Here is a 15,138-nt window from a genome sequence, read left to right as displayed (position 1 = left end):
TTACTGTGCATTCTACAGTGTTTAACTGTGCATTCTACAGTGTTTAACTGTGCATTCTACAGTGTTTTACTGTGCATTCTACAGTGTTTTACTGTGCATTCTACAGTGTTTTACTGTGCATTCTACAGTGTTTAACTGTTGAAATGACAGAAACATCTTCCAGTGTCCCTCCATCTGTCGCTTTCGCCTATCAATCCTTCATTCTCTCCCTCATTCTATTTTTTTGGAGGGGGTTTTGCTTTGTCACTTTCACTCCTTGACTCTCTCTCTTGCTAACAATTTCTATTTCTCTCTCTCTTTCTCTCTCTCTCTCTCTGTGTGTATTGTCTGTCCCCGCTCTCTAAGGGGAAGCAACACACTGCAGAAGTCTGAGGTTTGATTTCCTAGAAGGCCTCTAGCAGGAGGCACAGTCACCATGATCAACAAGCTGATAAAGGACAAACTTCTGACAGTTCAGTATGCTAGGATATTCAACCATTACATTTAAAAATGTACATGTTGGATTACTGTAGATGCTTTAACAACTTTTATATAGAAAATAAACAAAGGGTAGTCCTTGAATTGTGGCGGCATTAATGTATTTATGTACTTGGGTACATCTTCCCATTCTTAATCAAATAATATGGCAGCTTAATGACGTTTAATTATTTTGACCAATGTGATAACATTGTGCCACCAGTCAGAGTAGTAACACTAATGATCGTAACACCAATGACACACCAACAGACAAGGCGTGGAGGAGGGACCAAACACCAGATCTTTACCCCGAGCAAGCAGACCACAGGGAAGTACCACCATTGACCTTTGGTTCTAGGGCTTCCTTATGTGTCTGCTTGCTCCTCAGGTTATCATTCCTCCCCTCTACAGATCCCGACCCAGTTCCTGTTTCTCTCAGCCCCACAATCCCCACACCAGCACCCAGCACCAACCCCTGGTTTTCCAGCCCTGGTACGGTACAATTTCCCACCTGGCCCTCACACCCAGGTTTTCCCATTCCCAGCCCCAACACCAGTACCAAACCTGGACACGGCACCAACCAACCACAACTGACATCTCCATCCAGAAACTGCCAGGCCAGACCCCATCCCTTCCCCTCCCCCAACACAAACACACAAAGACACCATCAACCAGTCCACCAGACCAACCATGACTGACTAACTCATTGAGCGTTACCTGTTTGTTTTTTAATGTATTTTTGTATTAGTGTCATTATTATTAAGTTAAATTTGAATAGATTGCTTGTTATTTTGAATTTTTATGAAAGTTGATCTGAAATTTTAAATAACATGTCTCAAACAAAAATCTTAAGTTCAATGTGTTTCTATTCCATTTTCATCTCTACTGATAGTTTAGTCACAAACTGTTGCGTTAAATAGCAAATGTGTCTACTCTGGTCTTGACACGTGCGCTCTATACAAGCGAGGAGATTATTATGGAGAAGAGCAAGGCTGTGATGGTAGGCTAGTCTACATGAGGAGATTATTATGGAGAAGAGCAAGGCTGTGTGGGTAGGCTAGTCTACATGAGGAGATTATTATGGAGAAGAGCAAGGCTGTGTGGGTAGGCTAGTCTACATGAGGAGATAATTATGGAGAAGAGCAAGGCTGTGTGGGTAGGCTAGTCTACATGAGGAGATAATTATGGAGAAGAGCAAGGCTGTGTGGGTAGGCTAGTCTACATGATGAGATTATTATGGAGAAGAGCAAGGCTGTGTGGGTAGGCTAGTCTACATGAGGAGATGATTATGGAGAAGAGCAGGGCTGTGTGGGTAGGCTAGTCTACACAAGGAGATTATTATGGAGAAGAGCAAGGCTGTGTGGGTAGGCTAGTCTACACGAGGAGATTATTATGGAGAAGAGCAAGGCTGTGATGGTAGGCTAGTCTACATGATGAGATTATTATGGAGAAGAGCAAGGCTGTGTGGGTAGGCTAGTCTACATGAGGAGATTATTATGGAGAAGAGCAAGGCTGTGTGGGTAGGCTAGTCTACACGAGGAGATTATTATGGAGAAGAGCAAGGCTGTGTGGGTAGGCTAGTCTACACGAGGAGATTATTATGGAGAAGAGCAAGGCTGTGATGGTAGGCTAGTCTACATGAGGAGATTATTATGGAGAAGAGCAAGGCTGTGTGGGTAGGCTAGTCTACATGAGGAGATTATTATGGAGAAGAGCAAGGCTGTGATGGTAGGCTAGTCTACATGAGGAGATGATTATGGAGAAGAGCAAGGCTGTGTGGGTAGGCTAGTCTACATGAGGAGATTATTATGGAGAAGAGCAAGGCTGTGTGGGTAGGCTAGTCTACATGAGGAGATTATTATGGAGAAGAGCAAGGCTGTGTGGGTAGGCTAGTCTACATGAGGAGATTATTATGGAGAAGAGCAAGGCTGTGTGGGTAGGCTAGTCTACATGAGGAGATAATTATGGAGAAGAGCAAGGCTGTGTGGGTAGGCTAGTCTACACGAGGAGATTATTATGGAGAAGAGCAAGGCTGTGTGGGTAGGCTAGTCTACACGAGGAGATTATTATGGAGAAGAGCAAGGCTGTGTGGGTAGGCTAGTCTACACGAGGAGATTATTATGGAGAAGAGCAAGGCTGTGTGGGTAGGCTAGTCTACATGATGAGATAATTATGGAGAAGAGCAAGGCTGTGATGGTAGGCTAGTCTACATGAGGAGATTATTATGGAGAAGAGCAAGGCTGTGTGGGTAGCCTAGTCTACATGAGGAGATTATTATGGAGAAGAGCAAGACATTTTTTATTTGTCAAACGGCAGTCAAGTTTCGATCATGACGTCGCCACAATAATTGGAAAGCAGCATCAAAGCTCATCACCGTGCACTTTCACCACCCTGTAAAGTTCATCACAATTGATTTAATCTGTAGCCTAATAAACTGCATGGTTTCCCAAGTTGTAGTGGGAGGACCAACACACCATGCCATCGTGTGACAAAAACAAATCTTTGATATGATGGTTCGTTTTGGAAGCCTTTGTTTCGGCATCTAGAAGTGCGAGTGAAATAAAAACACATTCATATGCTGTAATTATATGAATGTCTAATAGACAACCTGCTAGCTCCAATCCCTTGTAATTACAGTAAAATATTGTAAAAAAAAAAAATCTTACAGTTTATTACTCACTTTTACAGAATTGTACTGTTTCATTGCTTTGCCGTTATAACAATTTATAGGAAGCTGGCATCAAGTTACTGTGAATATCTCGGTAATGTATTGACACTATCCAGAGATGGAGACATAGAGTATCATAAGATATCTTGTTGTAATTACAATTATTTTGAAGACCAGTGTATTGACTACGACAACCTTTTACTTGCTATGACTATGATATGTTTTCTTTACCAACCTTGGTTGAATGCACCAACTGTAAGTTGTTAAGGACAAGAGCGCCCACTAAATGACCAAAAAGATTATGTAAATGTAAAAATGAAAAGAACACTGGGTAATATGACATTGTAATATACTGTCATTATAATTGGTACTGTAAATTAGATCACAGTGACTGACTTGGTACAGTAAATTAGATTACAGTAACATGTTGGTACTGTAAAATGGATTACAGTAGTTGTACTGTAAAATAAGTTACAGTAACTCACTGGCCAATTGCTGTACTGTACTTTTTACAGGAAATGTTTTACAGTGTAGAGATAGGGGACAATGTGTGGAGCGAAGAGGAGTCGACATCTGTCTGAGTGAGTAATGCAGGGTATCAGAGGGAGGCATGCTGGGGGTAGAGTTACAGGTCGTATAAGGCCCCTGTGTCCTCCATCCCTGTCTCCGTCTCCACTCTGCTTGACTCTTCTTGTCCCGTCTGTCCCTCACCTAACAGACAAGACCTCTCCGACAACCCTTTCAGATACTTTTAAGACTCAGCTTTTCGGTGTTGAGTGTAAACTAGGATCTGTTTTAGGTTGAATTAATTCATTTTTATTTTATTGTATTTATTTAACCTTTATTTAACTAGTTCAAAGCTCGTGAGAAGGAGACAGAGGTCTGTGCTTGTGTGTGTGGGATCGCTCTGCTCTGCTCTGTGGTCTCCTGTGTGTGTGGGATCGCTCTGCTCTGCTCTGTGGTCTCCTGTGTGTGTGGGATCGCTCTGCTCTGCTCTGTGTCTCCTGTGTGTGTGGGATCGCTCTGCTCTGCTCTGTGGTCTCCTGTGTGTGTGGGATCGCTCTGCTCTGCTCTGCTCTGTGGTCTCCTGTGTGTGTGGGATCGCTCTGCTCTGCTCTGTGGTCTCCTGTGTGTGTGGGATCGCTCTGCTCTGCTCTGCTCTGTGGTCTCCTGTGTGTGTGGGATCGCTCTGCTCTGCTCTGTGGTCTCCTGTGTGTGTGGGATCGCTCTGCTCTGCTCTGTGTCTCCTGTGTGTGTGGGATCGCTCTGCTCTGCTCTGTGTCTCCTGTGTGTGTGGGATCGCTCTGCTCTGCTCTGCTCTGTGGGCTCCTGTGTGTGTGGGATCGCTCTGCTCTGCTCTGTGTCTCCTGTGTGTGTGGGATCGCTCTGCTCTGTGTCTCTTGTGTGTGTGGGATCGCTCTGCTCTGCTCTGTGTCTCCTGTGTGTAGTGTGGGATCGCTCTGCTCTGCTCTGCTCTGTGTCTCTTGTGTGTGTGGGATTGCTCTGCTCTGCTCTGTGTCTCCTGTGTGTAGTGTGGGATCGCTCTGCTCTGCTCTGTGGTCTCCTGTGTGTGTGGGATCGCTCTGCTCTGCGTCTCCTGTGTGTGTGGGATCGCTCTGCTCTGCTCTGTGTCTCCTGTGTGTGTGGGATCGCTCTGCTCTGCTCTGTGTCTCCTGTGTGTGTGGGATCACTCTGCTCTGCTCTGTGTCTCTTGTGTGTGTGGGATCGCTCTGCTCTGCTCTGTGTCTCCTGTGTGTAGTGTGGGATCGCTCTGCTCTGCTCTGTGTCTCTTGTGTGTGTGGGATCGCTCTGCTCTGCTCTGTGTCTCCTGTGTGTAGTGTGGGATCGCTCTGAATCCAATCGAGAATCTGTGGAAAGAACTGAAAACTGCTGTTCACAAATGCTCTCCATCCAACCTCACTGAGCTCGAGCTGTTTTGCAAGGAGGAATGGGAAAAAATTTCAGTCTCTCGATGTGCAAAACTGATAGAGACATACCCCAAGCGACTTACAGCTGTAATCGCAGCAAAAGGTGGCGCTACAAAGTATTAACTTAAGGGGGCTGAATAATTTTGCACGCCCAATTTTTCAGTTTTTGATTTGTTAAAAAGGTTTGAAATATCCAATAAATGTCGTTCCACTTCATGATTGTGTCCCACTTGTTGTTCATTCTTCACAAAAAAATACAGTTTTATATCTTTATGTTTGAAGCCTGAAATGTGGCAAAAGGTCGCAAAGTTCAAGGGGGCCGAATACATTCGCAAGGCACTGTATATGGTTTCCAGTTTTCATGGAGTCCAGTGATGTTCCTTGATGGCCGTGTTGGTACCCGCTTGCAGGTGGTTATACACGGCTGTGACAATAACCAAGGAGAGTTCTCTTGGGAGATAATACAGTCAGCATTTGATTGTGAGGAATTCTAGGTCAGGTAAACAAAAGGACTTGAGTTCTTGTATGTTGTTAAAAATACACCATGAGTCATTAATCATGAAACATACATCCCCGCCCTTCTTCTTACCAGATAGATGTTTGTTCCTGTCCGCACGATGCACTGAAAATCCCCGACAGCATGTTCCCAGCTATTCATGTCTCCGTGAAACAGAGTATGTTATAATTCTGGATATCTCTTTGGAAAGCAACTCTTGCCCTAATTTCGTCGCCTTTGTTAACTAGGGACTGGACATTAGTGAGTAATATACTCGGAGGCGGTGGGTGGTATGCCCGCATCCGAAGCCTCACTAGAAGACCGCTCTGGCACCCTCTCCTCTGACAGCGTTGTTTTGGGTCGGCCTCTGGAATCAGTTCAAATGTCCTGAGAGGTGCAGACAAAGGATCAGCTTTGGGAAAGTCGTATTCCTGTTGCAACAGGCTGCGTATAAGCGGATGCGTGTTGTGCCTGTTGTACTCATGTGTATCTGCCTTCTCATTGGCTAGAATGTTCCCACCTCCTCCCGCCTACCTTCCACCTTAGCGGGCATTCATGACAGCCTAAACATTACAAAGCTTATATTATATCAAATAAACCTCACGTAGCAAATTAGCATTTACATTATATGTTGATCAAATTCATTGACCTCCATGCAAAAAAATCCCTGCTTCCAATGCGGACAGATTTTGGGGTGGCAAGAGCTCTCTCTGTCATGGAGGGTACTTTCTCCATTGTTTACACTTTTGCTTGATCTGATTCAAAAAAAATTGGTAGTTACAGTCTTGTCTCATCGCTGCAACTCCCGTATGGACTCGGTAGAGGCGAAGGTTGAGAGCCGTGCGTCCTCCGAAACACAACCCAACCAAGCCGCACTGCTTCTTGACACAATGTCCACTTAACCCAGAAGCCAGTCGCACCAATGTGTTGGAGGAAACACTGTACACCTGGTGACTGTGTCAGCGTGCACTGCGCCCGGCCTGCCATGGGAGTAACTAGTGCGCGATGGGACAAGGACATCCCTGCCGGCCAAGCCCTCCCTTAACCCTGACGATGCTGGGCCAATTGTGCGCAGCCCCATGGGTCTCCTGGTTGGGGCCGGCAGCGACAGAGCCTGGACTCTAACCAGAATCTCCAGTGGCACAGCTAGCACTGCGATGCAGTGCCTTGGACCACTGTGCCACTCGGCAGGCCCGATCTGATTCATTCTAATGGTGTGTACTTCTTACAGAGAATATATTAAGAGTTTTGGCTCTGAAGGGGGGTAGTTGGGGGCAGTAGGCACGGGGGGTAGTTGGGGGACTAGGGGAGGGTGTAGATGGGGGACTAGGGGAGGGTGTAGATGGGGGAATAGGGGAGGGGGTAGTTGGGGGAAGTAGGGGAGGGGGGTAGTTGGGAAAGTAGGGGGGGGGTAGTTTGGGCAATAAATGGAAGGCCTTTTTCAATAGCGCAATGGGTTGGAATGCTTTAGGGGGGTGATCATGTGTGTTATTGAGGGAGAGGTCCTGAGATTCGAGACTCAGTATGAGCTGAATCAGGAGGAAGTGTGACGTCCTTTACAATGAAACATATCTTTACTCAGTCTATAATGCTCATTAGGTGTTTGTATCAAAGTTTTTCTCAGATTTTTTGTTGTTGTTGGAATGAATAACTTAGTTCACATCAGCATTTTCTGCTTTAAGATGTTCTTGTATAACGGCCCGGTCTTGGCACTTCAAAGTTGGGTTTGAAAATGTTGCTCATTTGAATTATCTTCAAACGAACTAAAACTGTTTGGGCTAAAAGTTGTTTTTCTTTTTAGTTGTTTTTAGAGGAGTCAGCAGTAGACATTTTCTGTATCGGTCAGCATCAGTCCACTTCAACCACTCATCTGACTCCTGTTGCTGTGATTGCTGTGTTAGAAAGCGGTGTTTCTTTTGTCCAGCGAGCTGTTCCATTAAAATGTTGACTTGTCACTATTATACCACTGCATACCACTGCTGACTTGCTTCTGAAGCTAAGCAGGGTTGGTCCTGGTCAGTTCCTGGATGGGAGACCAGATGCTGCTGGAAGAGGTGTTGGAGGGCCAATAGGTGGCACTCTTTCCTCTGGTCTAAAAAAAATATCCCAATGCCCCAGGGCAGTGATTGGGGACACTGCCCTGTGTAGGGTGCCGTCTTTCAAATGGGACGTTAAATGGGTGTCCTGACTCTCTGAGGTCATAAAGATCCAATGGCACTTATTGTAAGAGTAGGGGTGTTAACCCCGGTATCCTGGCTAAATTCCCAATCTGGCCCTCAAACCATCACGGTCACCTAATAATCCCCAGTTTACAATAGGCTCATTCGTCCCCCTCCTCTCCCCTGTAACTATTCCCCAGGTCGTTGCTGCAAATGAGAACGTGTTCTCAGTCAACTTACCTGGTAGAATAACGGATAAATAAAAAATATTATGTATGGGTGCTAATCAATGTTGATCCATCCTGGTGTGCCCTAGTTTGTTCACTCCAGCCGATTATCAATTAGACAGTAGTTTATCTGATTGGTTTGAAGGACAACAGACACTCGGTACATTTACCTTTAGATAATCACTGTCTGATTATTTACTTCATAGATTACCTGAAATATACAAGGACTAAGGCTTTATGAATACGGACCACAGTCACAGTACTATGAATGATGAAAAGGAAGGATGAAATGAAAACCTGCTAACTAGGTGGGTCCCCAGGGCAAGAGTAGAAAACCAGCTTATATTCATGAGCTTGCCTTGACTGACAGCTCTTTGAAACTCAAGTGACTTGGTGCAGTGAGCAGTGTTGCGTAAAGCTCATCTCAAGCTAATTTGGTGATACACAAGGCAACTCAAACATTGAAATTGTATAAATTATATGTTTATGCATCTCCCGTTTGGCATGTTTCTTGTGATGTGGTTCACAGCAGCACTGACAGATGTGTTGATTTGATGACTGAGTCAGAGTTTTGAAGCACCCTTACCCCCATTTTGTTCCATGCTGGCTGAAGACCTAGCTAGCCAGTAGTGCTGAGTGATTGACTCAAATGTTGGTTATTTTTTTGTTTTTTAAACAACTAATTGACTGATGTCGGTTCAGTTATTTGAATTACAATTTGTTCGTTTTTTATTCTTCTGTGAGCTCAATGTGCAAATTGCACATCACTTCTCTAGAGATAAATCAGATTCAGATTGAACTCTGCGATGTCAACTGAACAAAAATATAAACGCAACATAAAACAACGTAAAATGTTGGTCCCATGTTTCATGAACTGAAATAAAAGATCCCAGAAATGTTCCATATGCACAAAAAGCTAATTTCTCTCAGATTTTGTGCACAAATTAAATCAAATTTTATTTGCCACATGCGCCGAATACAACAGGTGAAACCTCACCTTACAGTGAAATGTTTACTTACGAACCCTTAAAACCTGTTGAGTGTAGGGGGCAGTATTTTGATGTTTGGCTGAAAAACGTACCCAAATGAAACTGCCTATTCCTCAGGCCCAGAAGCTAGAATATGCATATAATTGTCAGATTAGGATAGAAAACACTCTAAAGTTTCCGAAACTGTGAGTATAACAGGACTGATATTGCAGGCGAAAACCTGAGGAAAATCCAACTAGGAAGTGCCTCTTATTTTGAAACCTCCCTGTTCCATTGCATGCCTTCCCTCCATTTAAAGGGATATCAACCAGATTCCTTTCCCTATGGCTTCCACATGGTGTGAACAGTCTTTAGACATAGTTTCAGCCTTCTATTCTGAAAAATTAGCGAGAACGATCACATCACGTCAGTGGATGGCTGGGTGCCAGCAGAGTTTTGCAAGCGCCAACAGCTTGGAGCATAACGCACCAACCAAATGGAGGTATTTTGGATATAAAAATCATCTTTATGGAACAAAAGGAACATTTATTGTGTAACTGGGAGTCTAGTGAGTGCAAACATCCGAAGATCATCAAAGGTAAGCGATTCATTTTATTGCTTTTCTGACTTTCGTGACCAGTCTACTTTGCTGCTAGCTATTTGTAATGTTGTGTCTGCTGAGAGAGATGTCCTTACACAAACGCTTGGTTTGCTTTCACTGTAAAGCTTTTTTGAAATCTGACACGCCAGGTGGATTAACAACAAGCTAAACTGTGTTTTGTTATATTGCACTTGCACGTGATTTCATGAAAATTTAATATTTTTAGTAATTTAATTAGAATTTGGCACTATGCAATTCAGCGGATGTTGACGAAAATGATCCCGCTAACGGGATGGGTGTGCCAAGAAGTTAACCAACAATACAGTTTTAAGAAAACAAATGAAATAGAAATATAACAAATAATTAAGGAGCAACAATAAAATAACAGTAGTGAGGATATATAAGTAATTTTTCTAACAATTGTTTAAAGACAGATTATTTCACATATAATTCACTGTATCACAATTCCAGTGGGTCAGAAGTTTACATACACTAAGTTGACTGTGCCTTTAAACAGCTTGGAAAATTCCAGAAAATGATGTCATGGCTTTAGAAGCTTCTGATATGCTAATTGACATAATTTGAGTCAATTGGAGGTGTACCTGTGGATGTATTTCAAGGCCTACCTTCAAACTCAGTGCCTCTTTGCTTGACATCATGGGGAAATCAAAAGAAATCAGCCAAAACCTCAAAGAAAATAGAAACCTCCACAAGTCTGGTTCATCCTTGGGAGCAATTTCCAAATGCCTGAAGGTACCACGTTCATCTGTACAAACAATAGTACACCGGTATCAACACCATGGGACCACGCAGCTGTCATACCGCTCAGGAAGGAGACGCGTTCTGTCTCCTAGAGATTAACGTACTTTGGTTTTTACTTTATGTCATTTGTTTGTATTTTGAAGAAGTCAGACAGCGGCTCTATAGTGATGAGATGAAATAACACAGAACAGAGAGAAGTGATCAAGACATGAAATAACACAGAACAGAGAGACGTGATCATTAGATGAAATAACACAGAACAGAGAGACGTGATCATGAGATGAAATAACACAGAACAGAGAGACGTGATCATGAGATGAAATAACACAGAACAGAGAGACGTGATCATGAGATGAAATAACACAGAACAGAGAGACGTGATCATGAGATGAAATAACACAGAACAGAGAGACGTGATCATTAGATGAAATAACACAGAACAGAGAGACGTGATCATGAGATGAAATAACACAGAACAGAGAGACGTGATCATTAGATGAAATAACACAGAACAGAGAGACGTGATCATGAGATGAAATAACACAGAACAGAGAGACGTGATCATGAGATGAAATAACACAGACCAAAGAGACGTGATCATGAGATGAAATAACACAGACCAGAGAGACGTGATCATGAGATTAAATAACACAGAACAGAGAGACGTGATCATGAGATGAAATAACACAGAACAGAGAGACGTGATCATGAGATGAAATAACACAGAACAGAGAGACGTGATCATTAGATGAAATAACACAGAACAGAGAGACGTGATCATTAGATGAAATAACACAGAACAGAGAGACGTGATCATGAGATGAAATAACACAGAACAGAGAGACGTGATCATTAGATGAAATAACACAGAACAGAGAGACGTGATCATGAGATGAAATAACACAGAACAGAGAGATGTGATCATGAGATGAAATAACACAGACCAAAGAGACGTGATCATGAGATGAAATAACACAGACCAGAGAGACGTGATCATGAGATTAAATAACACAGAACAGAGAGACGTGATCATGAGATGAAATAACACAGAACAGAGAGACGTGATCATGAGATGAAATAACACAGAACAGAGAGACGTGATCATGAGATGAAATAACACAGAACAGAGAGACGTGATCATGAGATGAAATAACACAGAACAGAGAGACGTGATCATGAGATTAAATAACACAGACCAAAGAGACGTGATCCTGAGATGAAATAACACAGAACAGAGAGACGTGATCATGAGATGAAATAACACAGAACAGAGAGACGTGATCATGAGATTAAATAACACAGAACAGAGAGACGTGATCATGAGATGAAATAACACAGAACAGAGAGACGTGATCATGAGATGAAATAACACAGACCAGAGAGACGTGATCATGAGATGAAATAACACAGAACAGAGAGACGTGATCATGAGATGAAATAACACAGAACAGAGAGACGTGATCATGAGATGAAATAACACAGAACAGAGAGACGTGATCATGAGATGAAATAACAGAACAGAGAGACGTGATCATGAGATGAAATAACACAGAACAGAGAGACGTGGTCATGAGATGAAATAACACAGACCAGAGAGACGTGATCATGAGATGAAATAACACAGAACAGAGACGTGATCATGAGATGAAATAACACAGAACAGAGAGACGTGATCATGAGATGAAATAACACAGACCAGAGAGACGTGATCATGAGATGAAATAACACAGAACAGAGAGAAGTGATCATGAGATGAAATAACACAGAACAGAGACGTGATCATGAGATGAAATAACACAGACCAGAGAGACGTGATCATGAGATGAAATAACACAGAACAGAGAGACGTGATCATGAGATGAAATAACACAGAACAGAGAGACGTGATCATGAGATGAAATAACACAGAACAGAGAGACGTGATCATGAGATGAAATAACACAGACCAGAGAGACGTGATCATGAGATTAAATAACTCAGAACAGAGAGACGTGATCATGAGATGAAATAACACAGACCAGAGAGACGTGATCATGAGATGAAATAACACAGAACAGAGAGACGTGATCATGAGATGAAATAACACAGAACAGAGAGACGTGATCAAGAGATGAAATAACACAGAACAGAGAGACGTGATAATATACAAATGTAAGCAAGCTTTGAAATTATTATGTTTTAGTCAAATATTATATCTGTTTGGGCTTCTTGCGGTCAATTTTCAGTCTACAAATTATTTGTAATTTTGTTCCGGGCCCCGGCCATCCGCTCAAGAAAATATCAGCCCGCAGCTGAATTTAGTTTAGTGTCCCTGTACTAGGGCAAAAAACAAATGTGCACCCCTTGGGGTCCCCAGGGCCGACTTTGGGAAATGCTGGATTAGTAATTCTGTGGACTGTAAACCATGGCTTGAGGTCCCCAGGACCGACTTTGGGAAACGCTGGATTAGTAATTCTGTGGACTGTAAACCATGGCTTGGGGTCCCCAGGGCCGACTTTGGGAAATGCTGGATTAGTAATTCTGTGGACTGTAAACCATGGCTTGGGGTCCCCAGGGCCGACTTTGGGAAATGCTGGATTAGTAATTCTGTGGACTGTAAACCATGGCTTGGGGTCCCCAGGGCCGACTTTGGGAAATGCTGGATTAGTAATTCTGTGGACTGTAAACCATGGCTTGGGGTCCCCAGGGCCGACTTTGGGAAATGCTGGATTAGTAATTCTGTGGACTGTAAACCATGGCTTGGTGCTGGGTCTACTGTTGAGACTGGGGACCGGGAACCAGGAACTGGGAAGGGGAGAGGGGAGGAAGGACAAACGGAGGATCAAGCAGACACAAATTGGAGCCCTAGTACCATAAATCAATGGTGGTACTTCCCTGTGGCCTACTCGCCCCGGGTGCAGGTCTGATCTTTGGTCCCTCCTCCGCCCCTCGTCTGGCAGTCTGTTGCTGGGTCTGGTGCTGGAAACTGGAATGTGGATTGGTGTTTATGCTGATATTTGTTCTGGATCTGCAAAGGGGAGTGAGGACAACCTGAGGAGCGAAAAAACACACCTGGAAACCCAAGACCAGGGGGTCGGTGAAGGTCCTCCCCTGTGAATTGCTTATTCCGGGGAGTTGTCTAGATCTTTGGTCCTTCCTCCGTGCCTCTTCTGGTGTGATGATGAATGATTCCTGGTCCTAGACAGGTTCTGTGAGAGGGATGGAGAGGGAGCAGGGGGTGGGGGTGGGGGTGGGGGTGGGGGTGGTGGAGAGTATGCTCATCGGCCTGGGCAGGTGTTGGAGGAGGAGCGATGCGGAGGCAAGGCTGGACGCTGGAGGACAGAGGGAACAAACAGGGCCAGACCCACCTGGCCATGGAGCACTCAGAAATAGTTGGCAGGTGTGTTCAGTGTGAGTACATCCATGGGGGTAGTTCTCTTTCCATACCTTGTGCCGTGTAGGGATGGATTCCCTAGTGGGGAGGCAACCATGTGTTTGATCATTCCGTTGCAGGCGTGGCGGAGGGCCTCTAGTGAGTTGTTTGTGTTTTTGACATGTCTTAGCACGCCTCCTGCACTGACTTGATGGTAGAAGGGGGGGGTACTGGGAGGGGTGAAGCCGGATTGTAAGGTTCGGGGGTCTGGACTGAGGCTGACCGGCTTGCTGCTGTTCGGGATCAGGGGCAGGAAGAGCTAAGGGGGATGGATCTGGGTCACTAAGGAGCAGGAGGAGGAGTCAGGGGCAGTAGGGGTTATGGTTAGAGGTCGACCGATCAATCAGAATGGCCAATTAATTAGGGCCGATTTCAAGTTATTTATGGACACCGATTTGGCCGATTTTTGTATTTTTTATTATTATTATTATTTAACTAGGCAAGTCATGTTTAACTAGGCATTCGCGTAAATCTATGGCAATGTATGGCAAAAAAATTATGTAATCACTGCCAAAGGAGATTCTAACATTCCCTCAGGAGAGTGAATACTTATCTAATCAAGGTACACTATATATACAATAGTATGTGGACACCCCTTCAAATAGTGGATTAGGCTATTTCAGCCACACCCGTTGCTGACATGTGTATAAAATCGAGCACACCGCCATGCAATCTCCATAGACAAACATTGACAGTAGAATGGCCTTACTGAAGAGATCAGTGACTTTCAACGTGGCACCATAATAGTATTCCATCTTTCCAACAAGTCAGTTCATCACATTTCTGCCCTGCTAGAGCTGCCCTGGTCAACTGTAAGTGCTGTTCTTGTGAAGTGAAAACAACGGTTTAGAGCAACAACGGTTCAGCCACGAAGTGGTAGGCCACACAACTTTACGGAACAGGACCGGTGAGTGTTGTAGCATGTAAAAACACTCACTACCGAGTTCCAAACTGCCTTTGTAAGCAACATCAGCACAATAACTGTTCGTCGGGAGCTTCATGAAATGGGTTTCCATGGCCGAGCAGACGCACACAAGCCTAAGATCACCATGCACAATGCAAAGTGTCAGCTGGAGTGGTGTAAAGCTCGCCGCAATTGGACTATGGATCAGTGGAATCGAGTTCTCTGGAGTCATGAATCACGGCTCACCATGTGGCAGTCTGCTGGACGAATCTGGGTTTGGCAGGATGACAGGAGAATGCTACCTGCATAGTGCCAACTGTAAAGTTTGGTGGAGGAGGAATAATGGTCTGAGGCTGTTTTTCATGGTTTTGGCAAGGCCCCTCCCTTGCACAAAGCGAGGTCCATATAGAAATGGTTTGTTGAGATCGGTGTGGAAGAACTTGACTGTCCTGCATAGAGCCCTGACCTCAACCCCATCGAACACTTTTGGGATGAATTGGAATGCCGACTACGAGCCAGGCCTAATCACCCAACATCAGTGCCCAACCTCACTAATA

Source organism: Oncorhynchus mykiss, chromosome 16, assembly GCF_013265735.2.
Source record: "Oncorhynchus mykiss isolate Arlee chromosome 16, USDA_OmykA_1.1, whole genome shotgun sequence".
In the NCBI taxonomy this organism is placed as follows: Eukaryota; Metazoa; Chordata; class Actinopteri; order Salmoniformes; family Salmonidae; genus Oncorhynchus; species Oncorhynchus mykiss.
The sequence above is the reverse complement of the archived record's forward strand: the minus strand, read 5'-3'. Positions refer to the sequence as shown.